This window comes from Choloepus didactylus, chromosome 4 (assembly GCF_015220235.1).
Source record: "Choloepus didactylus isolate mChoDid1 chromosome 4, mChoDid1.pri, whole genome shotgun sequence".
Taxonomy (NCBI): Eukaryota; Metazoa; Chordata; class Mammalia; order Pilosa; family Megalonychidae; genus Choloepus; species Choloepus didactylus.
The window spans coordinates 125,580,813-125,592,751 of NC_051310.1; the positions used below are offsets into that span (position 1 = coordinate 125,580,813).

General features: G+C 38.7%; 1 pseudogene; it reads left to right on the forward strand.

Moving 5' to 3' along the window:
• The first annotated feature begins 8,558 nt into the window (after positions 1-8,558).
• LOC119533371 lies at positions 8,559-9,594 on the forward strand (annotated as a pseudogene).
• The last annotated feature ends 2,345 nt before the right edge of the window (positions 9,595-11,939 follow it).

An 11,939-nucleotide genomic window follows, 5' to 3' on the forward strand; every position in this document is an offset into this window, starting at 1 on the left:
AGTTATCTGATAGACGAAATTCTCTCTGTATACGTGCTTTAGTATAGCACATCAAATGTGGCCATCACACTGTCATCAGTAGGAATGAAGAAGGGATCCCAGAGCTCATGAACCTCCTGTTCCTTTCTCACCAGCACTCTGTCTCCCCAATGCAGCCTGCTAAGGACTAATCCCATCGTGCCCTTCATCTTTGTTTCTGTCAATTATTCCACGAACCACGAGATTTCCAAGTCATCTCTTGTCATCCAGACTGATCCCTCATCATTGGAAGACTTTAGTTTTCATGAAAACTTCCTCTCTTCCCAACTTCCCAAACCTTCCTTTGAGCATGCTGGGACTCATCGTCCATTATCGGCAATATCCTCCGCATTCTTAACCTACTCACTGTTTTTCTCCATGCTCTCTGAAACTTGGCTCTCACCTGAAGAAGCACCTTCCCGTGGAGAACCCTCAAAAAGGGGATGTTTTCCCTTCTGTACTCTTCTACCACTGAGCCTAGAGATAGGAACATATTCTCTTGCAACTTCCAGACCATTCTACATTTTATTCTCCTTAAATATACTCTGCTTCTAAGTTTATGCTGTCAGATTATTCCACTCATTACTCCACCGGGTTGCAGTATCTACTGATGCCCAAGTCTCTCTCTCTCTTTCTCATTCCTTCAAACTCTTGGCACATAGAAAACATGATTTCTCACTCTCTTTCAGTCTCTCTCAATCTCTCTCTCTAACCTAGACTTTGGCATTACTAAGACTACACTTCTCCCTCATCTTCATTTTAAGAATTACACTCACCAAACACCATTCATCTTTTCATAGCTCACTCCTTCTAGTGCCCTGATACCAAGAAATCTTTAGCCCTACCAGTATCTACAATCCTTTGATTTTACTACTGTTTTAGTTTGCTAATGCTGCAGAATGCAAAACACCAGAGATGGATAGGCTTTTATAAAATGGGGGTTTATTTCACTACACAGTTACAGTCTTAAGGCCAAAAAGCGTCCAAGGTAACACATCAGCAATCGGGTACCTTCACCAGAGGATGGCCAATGGCATCCGGAAAACCTCTACTAGCTAGGAAGACAGCTGGCATCTGCTCCAAAGCTCTGGCCTCAAAACAGCTTTCTCCCAGGATGCTCCTCTCTAGCAAGCTTGCTCCTCTTCAAAACATCAATCACAGCTGCACTCCGTTCCTCTCTTTGAGTCAGCTCATTTATATAGCTCCACTGATCAAGGCCCACCCCGAATGGGCGGGGCCATGCCTCCACGGGATCATCTCATGAAAATCCTCACCCACAGCTGGGTGGGGCACATTCCAAGCAAATCTCTGCCCCACAAGACTACAAAGATAATGGCATTTGGGGGACACAACTCATTCAAACCGGCACAACTACCTTTGTAGTATTTCTCATGTCTTCATGTCATATGCCACATGGCTTTAGTTTGAGTTTCACTTAGAGTCCATGGTCAATCATAATCATCCCTTAGCATGTCTTCACTGCTTCTTTCTCCCTCCATTTTGATTTTCCAGAAAAAAAACTCAACCCTTGTTAAGTCTCTTCTATACCACACAGTTGAGGAAACAATGCCAATTGCTCCTGTATCTGCATAAACTGCTTTTGCTCTTTTATTGGTGAAATGTCCCTGCCCCTATGAATGCAAAGCCCTCAGCTTTTTCACTGGATTATATACCCTTTCAAGAACCTCGATCCAGTAATTGTCCCCCTTCTCTCTCTTTTCTCATCAATTTCCTCCTTTACTGGTTTATATAAATATGCTGTAATATCCTCTAGTAAAAAAGAAAAACTTAATCTCACATTCCTCACTAGTTCCTTCTCCATTTCTTTGAGTTTTCAGCAAAACTCCTTAAAACATTTGTCTATATTTTCTGTCTCACTAAATATAGTTTTCTTCTACATTCTTGCTTGAACCCACTTTAGTCAGACCTCATTTCTACAGCTCTAAGAAGTCCCAGATTATAGCCGTGTTTCTAAATCCAATGGTCAATTCCTAGTCCTTTTCTTACATTATTAGCATCATTTGACCATTTGATCACTTCAGTTTCCTTCAATATCTTTTTTCACTTGGTTTTCAGGAGATAAACATCTCTTGGTTCTCTTACTTCACTGGCAACTTGTTTTCACTTTTTGTTTGTTTGTTTTTATTTTTCATTTCCAGGACCTCTGAATATTGGAAAGTTTCAAGGCTCAGCCATTACACCTCCAGTCTTTTGTTATCACTATCGCAATCTAGATGATCTTACCCAGTGTAAAGACTTCAGACACCATCAATTGGCTGATGAATTCCCCAGACTACAGATTCATATATTCAATGACCTATTCAACATCTCCCTGCAGATCCCTGATAGCCATTATAAATTATTCATGTGTAAAATAGAACCCAGCCACATGACACCTAGTTTTATTCTGTCTTGCCTTTCATGTCTCAGTTGTTAACAATGTCATCTCTCCATTTGACTAGGCAAAAACTCTAAAGTCATTCCCAAGCCCCACTCATTCATCAGCAAATCCTGTCAGGTCTATCTTCCAAAAACATCTTGAATCCGGCCACATTTCACTATTTTTGTGGCAATACCCTAGTTCAAGCACCATCTTCTCTTACCTGAACTATTGCAGTAGCCTCTTAACTCCCTCTACACCCTGCTATTTACTTTCAGTATGTCTGTCTGAGTGGTACTGTAACAAAATAAGTCAGATCATGTCACTTCTATGCTTATAATTCCCTAGTGACTTCCTAATGCTTCAAGTTAAAAGTCCAAGTCTTCATGTTAATAAACTATAGGGCCCTAAACATTATGATCCCTTTCCACTCTAACCTTATTTAGAACACATTTGTTCTGGCTTCCATACTGTTCTAGAAGATACCAGGCTTTTATATCAAGAACTTTGCACTGATTTTCTCTCTACCTTGAATGCTCTTCCCTTAGATAACTGCATAGCTCAGGTCTTTTTCCAAATATCACTTTATTGTCCTTAAAATAAGATATAACCTCTCCTTGTACTTGCATCCCCATCCCCCTTACCATATTTCAATTTTCTCAACAGTCTTCTTTCATTGTTTAAATGTTTGTTATATTAACCAGTGTGTGTGTTTATTGTCTGCCTCTCTTAACATAAATATAAATTCCACGAGGGCAGAGAATTGCAGTTCAGCACTACATCCTTAGCACACTGAGCCAAGCCTTGCACATAGTAGATACCTAATAAATAGTCATTGAATGAATTGAATGAAATTAATTAAATTCATACATGAACACTTACAATAACTTGTCTGCTAAATTAAATGAACCCAGTAAACTGCAATTAGTTTTTATTTTGTGTCTGATTATTTTTAAACCAAATTTTACTTGCAGAATCTTAATTGCCAAACTGTGGCAAGCATTTAAAATTCTCCTTATCAGTGAAGATATTGAATGTAATGATAATTATAAAAGCAATGATAATGAAATTGCTTTCCAATTGTGAAGATTTTAGTTCTATTAAGTGTAGGAAAAACACCACCATCAACAGGAAATCTTTCTATGCCTTTGATGAATTTTTCTCTGTTCAAGTGAAAAAGACAAACTTGGAATTAGATTGCATTTTATAATTTTAAATATAATATTTATGGTAGAAAATGTTCATATTGCTAGCTGGTCTTTATTCTTACCTACATTGTAAGTTAAAAAATTTGTTAATGCCACTTCTGACAACCTCTACTTATGAATAGTAGATACAAAATCTGCCTGTTTTCTGTGGCATGAAAAAATTATATGCTAACAATTATGCAAATGCAGTATAAAGTATTAATGTAGAGCTTTCTCCTAAGGGAGTGGAAGTTGAAGATTGATTAGACATAGAATCTTTGTCTTTTTATTTTTTTTCAATTTTTAGAACATTTTCATTACTCCAGAAAAGAAATAAAGACAAAAAAAGAAAACTCAAATCCTCCCATACTCCTAACCAACCCCCCTCCATTATTGACTCATTGTATAGTACATTTGTTATTGTTGATGAAAGAATATTAAACTACTACTAACTGTAGTACATAGTTTGCAATAGGTATATTTTTCCCTATATACCCCTCTATTATTAACTTCTAGTACAGTGTCATATATTTGTTCTAGTTCATGAAGGAGAATTCTAATATTTGTACAGTTAATCACAGACACTGTCTACCACAAGATTCACTGTTTTATACATTCCCATCTTTTAGCCTCCAACTTTCCTTCCAGTGACATACATGACTCTAAGCTTCCTCTTTCCACCACATTCAGACATCATTCAGCACTGTTAGTTATTCTCACAATAACTTACTACCATCACCTCTGTCCATTTCCAAACACTTAAGTTCAACCTAGTTGAACATTCTGCTCATAATAAGCAACTGCTCCCCATTCTTTAGCTCGTTCTGTATCCTGGTAACTTGTATTTCTGTCTATGAGTTTATATATTATAATTTGTTCATATCAGTGAGACCCTGCAATATTTGTCCTTATGTGTCTGACTTATTTCACTCAATATAGTGCCGTCAAGGTTTCTTCATCAACCCAATTTTTTTTTTAAGATGGTTTTGTTTACCCACCATACATTCTGTCTGCAGTAAACAATCAATGGTTCCCTGTATAGTTACATACTTATGTATTCACCAGCATCACCACTATCTATATAAGGACATCTCCATTTCTTCCACAAAGAAGGAGGAAGAGTCAAAGAAGGTAGAAAGACAAAAGAAAAAGAGAGAGAAGAAAACAAACACATGACAGCTAAAAAGCCACAAAAGGAATGACAGAATTAAACTAAAGTAGAATAAAAGAGTCAGACAACATCACTGATGCCAAGAGTCCCTTACCCCTCCTTTATGTTCCCCTCTTATAGGCATTTAGCTTTGGTATATTGCCTTTGTTACATTAAAGGAAGCATAATACAATATTTTTGTTAACTATAGTCTCTAGTTTGCATTGCTTGTATTTTTTTCCCAATACCACCCTATTTTTAAGACCTTTCAAGTGTTAGGTTTTTTGACTGGGAAGAGAAGAGATCAAAGCTCAGTTGGAGAAAGTTTTATTGTAGCCATGCACAGGTGGGCTGAAGCCTAAAAGTGTCAACAGCCCCAAACAAAGGTGGGAGTACAGTTTACAGCTTTTTGGAAGGGGAATTGGGGGAATAATTGTTGATGGGTAAGACACAGAAGTAAGGAGTTGAGTCAGGGGATTGGTTTGCTCAGGGTAGGGATAAGGAGGTTATATCAGGGTAAGATAAGGAATTGATGTCAGGGAGGTTATGTTATGGAAAATTGTTTATGTTCTTGCTCAGACTGCTGTGTTAGCTAAGAGTGGGTTTTATGTAAACAGTCATGTCTGTTGTAGGAGAGCTTCTAAGGTTGTATTGTGTATGTGTTGGGGATGGGGAGTTTTGCCTAACAGCAAGGTTGACATTCATTTGTTCTCCCTCATGTAAAAACATATTTGTACATTTCATCACAATTGTTGAACACTCTAAGCTTCACTGAGTTATATAGTCCCAGTCTTTATCTTTCTTCTTTTCTTCTGGTGTCCCACATACTCTTAACCTTCCTCTTTCAACCATACTCACAGTCATCTTTGTTCAGTGTACTTACAGTGCTGTGCTACTGTCACCCAAAATTGTGTTCCAAACCTCTCACTCCTGTCTTTTCCTATCTGTCTGTAGTGCTCCCTTTAGTATTTCTTGCATAGCAGGTATCCTGTTCACAGACTCTGTCATTGTCTGTTTGTCAGAGAATATTTTAAACTCTCCTTCATATTTGAAGGACAGTTTTGCCGGATATAGGATTCTTGGTTGGTGGTTTTTCTCTTTCAGTATCTTAAATATATCATACCACTTCCTTTTTGCCTCCATGGTTTCTACTGAGAAATCTGCACATATTCTTATCAAGCTTCCTTTGTATGTGATGGATTGCTTTTCTCTTGCTGCTTTCAGGATTCTCTCTTTGTCTTTGATGTTTGATAATCTGCTTATTAAGTGTCTTGGTGTAGCTCTATTCAGATCCATTCTGTTTGGGGTACGCTGTGCTTCTTGGATCTGTAATTGTATGTCTTTCATAAGAGATGAGAAATTTTCATTGATTATCTCTTCTATTATTGCTTCTGCCCCCTTTCCCTTCTATTTTTCTTCTGGGACACCCATGACTTGTATATTCATGTTCTTCATATTGTAAATTCAGTTCCCTGAGATGTTGCTCATATTTTTTCCATTCTTTTCCCTATCTGATCTTTTGTGTGTAGGATTTTAGGTGTCTTGTTCTCCAGTTCTTGAGTGTTTTCTTCTGCCTCTTGAGATCTGCTGTTGTATGTCTCCATTGTGTTTTTCATCTCTTGTATTGTGTCTTTCATTTCCATAGATTCTGCCAGTTGTTTTTTCAAACTTTCATTTTCTACCTTATGTTCACCCAGTGTTTTCTTTATAGCCTTCATCTTTTTTGTTATATCTTCCCTGAACTCATTGATTTGGTTTTTTATTTGATTTAGCATATTTCTTTGAAAATCTTTAATAGATTGTTTCAGTAAAGTGAAACAATATCTCAACTGTATCTTGTTTGAAGTGTAAGTTTGTTCCTTTGATTGGACCATATCTTTGTTTTTCCTAGTGTAGATTGTAGTTTTCTGTTCTCTAGGCATCTGGTTTCCTTGGTTATGCAAATTAGATTTTCCCAGACCAGAACAGGTTCCGGTCTCAGAGTATGGTTATAATCAGTTTCAAGTCTCCCTGTGGGTATGTCTTAGAGATTGACTGACTTTCCTGTGAGGTCTTTAGCTGCTGTGTTTTCCTAACCTGCCCAGCATGTGGCATCTGTCAGCCAGTCACTCCTGACTTGGTGTAAGGAGGTGTGGCCTTTTAGTTTCTGTTTGGGCTGTTTTTGCCCAGGCTCTGGGGTCTGGTTCTGAAGAGAAAACCATTGGTAGAGCTGGACTCCACCTCCTTCCTCTTAGGGTATATACACCCCCTATGGAGTTATCATCTGTGTGTGAATTGTTGTCTTTCTGATTCTGTTGTCTCCACCGCTCTCTGGTCAGAATGCTGCAAACTGAGAATGGCTGAGGCTCTCTCCACTAGGCCTCTCAAGTTGAGAGAGAGAAAAAGTGACACAAAGCCCCCTTTTAAAGCCAGTATATGGCCCCCCAGTTTCACTTGTTGGCCTGAGGTAACACCTGGTCTTCTGGGCTCCCCCTCCCAGGACAGATGAGTCTTCTGGTTCTTTAAAGTCAGTCATCACTAAAAACCTCTGTCTGCTTGTTGGGAGTTGGTAGTTTGTATTCAGCAGTTCACATGCGTTAATTAAAACCGCAGTTGGAGGTGGGCTGAGCTATATTCGCTTGCTTGGAAAGTGCTGCTTTTTACCACAGTGAGGTTTTACAGCTAAGCCTGCCGTGGGGAGATGGGGCTCCCAGCACAGTTCTGTAGTTTTTACTTACAGATTTTATGCAGTGATCTCAGGCATTCCTCCAATCCATGTTGGTGTACGATGTGTGGACATTCACAGTTGTCCCCCAGCAGTTTACTGGTTGCTCTTTGTTGTTTATTAGTTGTCCCAGGGGACTAACTTAATTCTACTACTCTCTATGCTGCCATCTTGCCCCCCCCCCCCCACCTAGACCTAGAGTCTTTTTGAGGGATAAATGAGGTCCCATCAGTGATCAGAATTTACTGACTTATTTGCAGGTAAAAACTCAGGTAAAAAGAAAAGATATGGTGAAGATAGGTCAGGAGGGGACAGAAATGGGAAGCTACGACTTGCTAAGGAGTGTTTTTTGGCAAACATCCCAGACTTCTAGTATTTCAAAGGCTATATACTAGGAATAACAGTGAATCAGTAATGAATGGTCTTCAAAGGACTGAAGCCCAGTTTCACATCCTTCCCATTTCTAATTGAATCAAAGCCATCTTGGATTCTAGTGTCTCTAGCAAAAGTGTATTCTCTCTGGAGAAAAATAACGTCCTATAGATTCTCAGATTATCTCTACTAATCTTCATTTCCAATGTATATCACTCAATAGTCATCAGCTGTAGGAGAAGACAAGATGTAATTCAAAACCATGAGCCAGTAGATAATTAAAATAGTTGCCAGAGAATGGAGTTTTCTGGCAGATTTTTTAATAATTTTGATTAATATGGTAAATAAATTAAAAGACAAAGTGATGAATTTTGATGGAGAATTTTGCAGAAAAATGTAAAAGAACCAAATGAAAATTCTGGAACTGAGAATACTGAAAGAAACAATGTATGAGATTAACTGCAGATTTGACACAATTGAAGAGAGAACTGGTGAAATAAAAGATGCCACAAGAAAAAAATCCACAGATGTTTCCATTCAAGTTTACAAAATGCATAATATGATTACAAGCCTAACATATATAAAATGTAAATATTCAGAAAGAAAGGAAAGTAGGAAAAAGGCAGAAGCAATATATGCAGAAAAGCATGACTAAAATGTAGAAAACTGAAGGGAGGTGGTACCAAGGATGTGAGGCGGCAGCCGACATGCTCCGGCTGGGTCCCTGCTGCGCCCCATGGTAGCACCATGGACGAGGCCATTGGCAACCTGAAGCAAGCGCTGCCCTGCTTGGCCAAGCCATTGATGGAGCATATGGAGGTGCATTAGCAGGGCAGCAGCACTGCACAGAAAGAAGACATGAAGCTGAGCGTTAGGAAGCTACTGAACAGACATAAAGTGTTTGGTGATTATACATGGACTGAGTTTGATGATCATTTTCTGGCCAGAAATGATGCAATCTGTGTATGTTGTCAACACAGAGTTAAAAGTTAAAGACCCACAGCCCACTGATTTGAGCGCATGCACTATTGCACTTCAGGTCTTCCAACTGAGTGAAGATGGTCCCAGCAGTGAAAACTTGGAGGAAGAGGCAGAAAACATAATTGCAGCAAATCACTGGGTTCTTCTTGCAGCTGAATTCCATGGTCTTTGGGACAGCCTGGTATATGATATAGAAGTTAAATCACACCTCCTTGATTATGTGATGACAAGCTCACAATTTTCAGACAGAAGCAGCAACAGCAACTTGATAACCTGGAACCCAGTTGTGCTGCTGCATGTCCCTTCAGGAACTGGGAAGGCATCCCTGTGTAAAGAAAACTATAGCCCAGAAATTGACCATTACACTTTCCAGCAGGTACCGCTATGGTCGATTAATTGAAATAAACAGTCACAGCCTCTTTTCCAAGTGGTTTTCAGAAAGTGCCAAGCTGGTAACTAAGATGTTCCAGAAGATGGAGGATTTGGTTGATGACAAAGATGCCCTGGTGTTTGTGCTGATAGGTGAGGTGGAAAGCCTCATGGCAGCCCACAATGCCTGCAGGGCAGGCATGGAGCGCTCAGATGCCATTCCCATGGTCGACACCGTCCTGACCCAGATTGATCTGAATAAAGACATTCCAACGTGGCAATACTCGCTACTTCCAACATCACCGAGAGGACTGATGTGGCCTTCGTGGACATAACTGACATCAAGCAGTACACAGGGCCTCCCTCAGCAGCAGCTATCTTCAAAATATATCTCTCTTGTCTGGAAGAATTAATGAAGTGACAGATCATATAGCCTGTAGAATTACTTCTACAGGATAATCACATATATGGACAGGAGGTGGTATTTCTTGCAGATGAGGCATTATATGAAAGCAATAAGAACAGAAAATTAAAGATCTTGCAGAAATAAAAGACATGCTGATTCCTCCTCTTCCCTGCCCCCAGAAATCATCCATAAAATGAACTGCATGGAACAATACAGAACTAACATGACAGGAAATACTGGACTAGAATACTGTCCACAAAATAGGAATAGTAAAAAGCAGGCCACCTCCATATAAACTACTCTATAAATAATAAAAGGTAAACAAAAGCTTCACTGGTTGTGGGGGATTGAACTTTGTACCCCAATTTAGATGTGTTCTTAATCCTTGTGTCTGTGGGTGTGAGCCCACGTAAATAGGACCTTTTGAAGATATTATTTTTAGCTAAGGTGTGGCCAACTGAAGCATGGCAGGTCTTCATCTGGATTACTGGAGGCTTTATAAAGAGAAGTCCCCAAAGATAAGCAGGAAATCGGGGGAAACACAGAAGAGAATGGAGAGGACATTGTCATGTTATAGGAAAGCCAAGGAACTGCAAGGATCTGCAAACCAGCACCAAGACGCTACCAAAATAGGAGAAAGCAAGACTTCTAGACTCTGGAAAAATGAGGTTATATATTCCTGTGTTTAAGCCAACCCAGTGTGTGGTGTTTGTCATAGTAGCCTGGCAAACTTCAATACCAGTGATGAACAATTTCTCCAAAAATCCAACCATTAAGCTGAACAAAACTGTAATGTAATAACTTGAATATTAAATATTCTCCATTAATCATTTGGGGTTAAAAATAGATACCTGGAGAAAGAAATACAAAAAAATTGAGGCAAGAAACCAATCAAAACCAGGAAAAAATGTAATGAGAGTTGATTTAACTCAGGAAAGTAGAAGAAAAGGGTAAAATTAAGTTAATGAAGACTAAATTATAACTTCCCAAAGAATAATGTATTTGAATAAGTACTTAATAAGGGTCATTGAGGAAAATCAGGAGAAAATCAAAGAGAAAATGAGATAAAAAAATAAGTCAAAGCAAGCAATGGAAAAAATTAATATTTAAAACAATAATCCAAGAAAACTTTCCAAAAATTAAAAACATCCTGAATCTATATGTTAAAAGTGCCCACCAGGTGATGAGGAAAATTGATCTGAAACAATCAATTCCAAACCATATTAGTAATTTTCCAGTCAACCAAGTTGGCCACATAAGATGTTCCAGGGAGCCATTCCCCCACTGGATCTTTGAACAACTAGTAAAAAACTAGCAGGGCCATCTTCCTTGAAACTCTGGAAAACAATTGAGTGGTTGCAGTGACTCGGCAAGTGCTGAATCAACAAAACGTAGCTATAAAAATGGTAAGAAAAGCTCATGGTGTGGTGTTCTTGTTGGCCCCTCTCATCACTCACCAGCACAGTGTGCAAACTGGGGTGCCTGTATGTTGGTACCATTTGCCCTGCAGGCAGAAGCAGCTTGTGAACAGCTACAGGAGCAGAGGAAATAGTCAAAGCAACCAGGACAAGGGATTAATGGTTTTCGGATTTACAAGAGAGCACCTGGGAGTGAGGAGAAGTCTATTTCATAGGGCATAGAGGGGACATTTAATTTTCTATAAATGGAGGAATTTCCAAGGACCTGAGCAAGTGCAACCTCTGGACAAGGATCAGAAAAGATAGAGAGGAATATGTACTTCATTTTCACCTTTGACTGATCTTGATAGGAGGGTTAAACTTTCCTAGAGAAACAAAAGCTGAGGGAGTCTGTGACCACTAGACCTTCCCTACAATCAATACTAAAAGGTTACTAGACAGGAGATCAAAGCAGCATAAGGAAAACAAGATCTCTGGTGAAGGTAACAATATAGATAATCATAAAAGCCAGTGCCATTTTATTGCATTTTTTTTTTTGGTATGTGACTTCATTCTTAAAGGTGGCAAAATGCAAATGCATAAAATGTAATGATAAATCTATGGTTTAGGCATACAATGTATAAATATGTAATTTGTAACAAATACAAAAAAGGGTAGGGGGATAGAAGGGAATAGGAACAGTGTTTGTATATGTTATTGAAGTTAAGTTGATATCAAATCAAATGTGATTATTATAGCTCTAGGATGTTAAATTGAAACACCATGGTAGCCACAAAGAAAATATCTGACAAATATGTACAGAAGGAAATAAACAGGGATTCCAAATGGCACATTACAAAAAATCTAATAAATGTGAAAGTAGGCATTACCAGAAGAATTGAGGGACAAAAAAAGGTATGAGACTTACAAAGACCAAATAGCAAAATGGCAGAAGAGAGTCCTGCATTATCAATT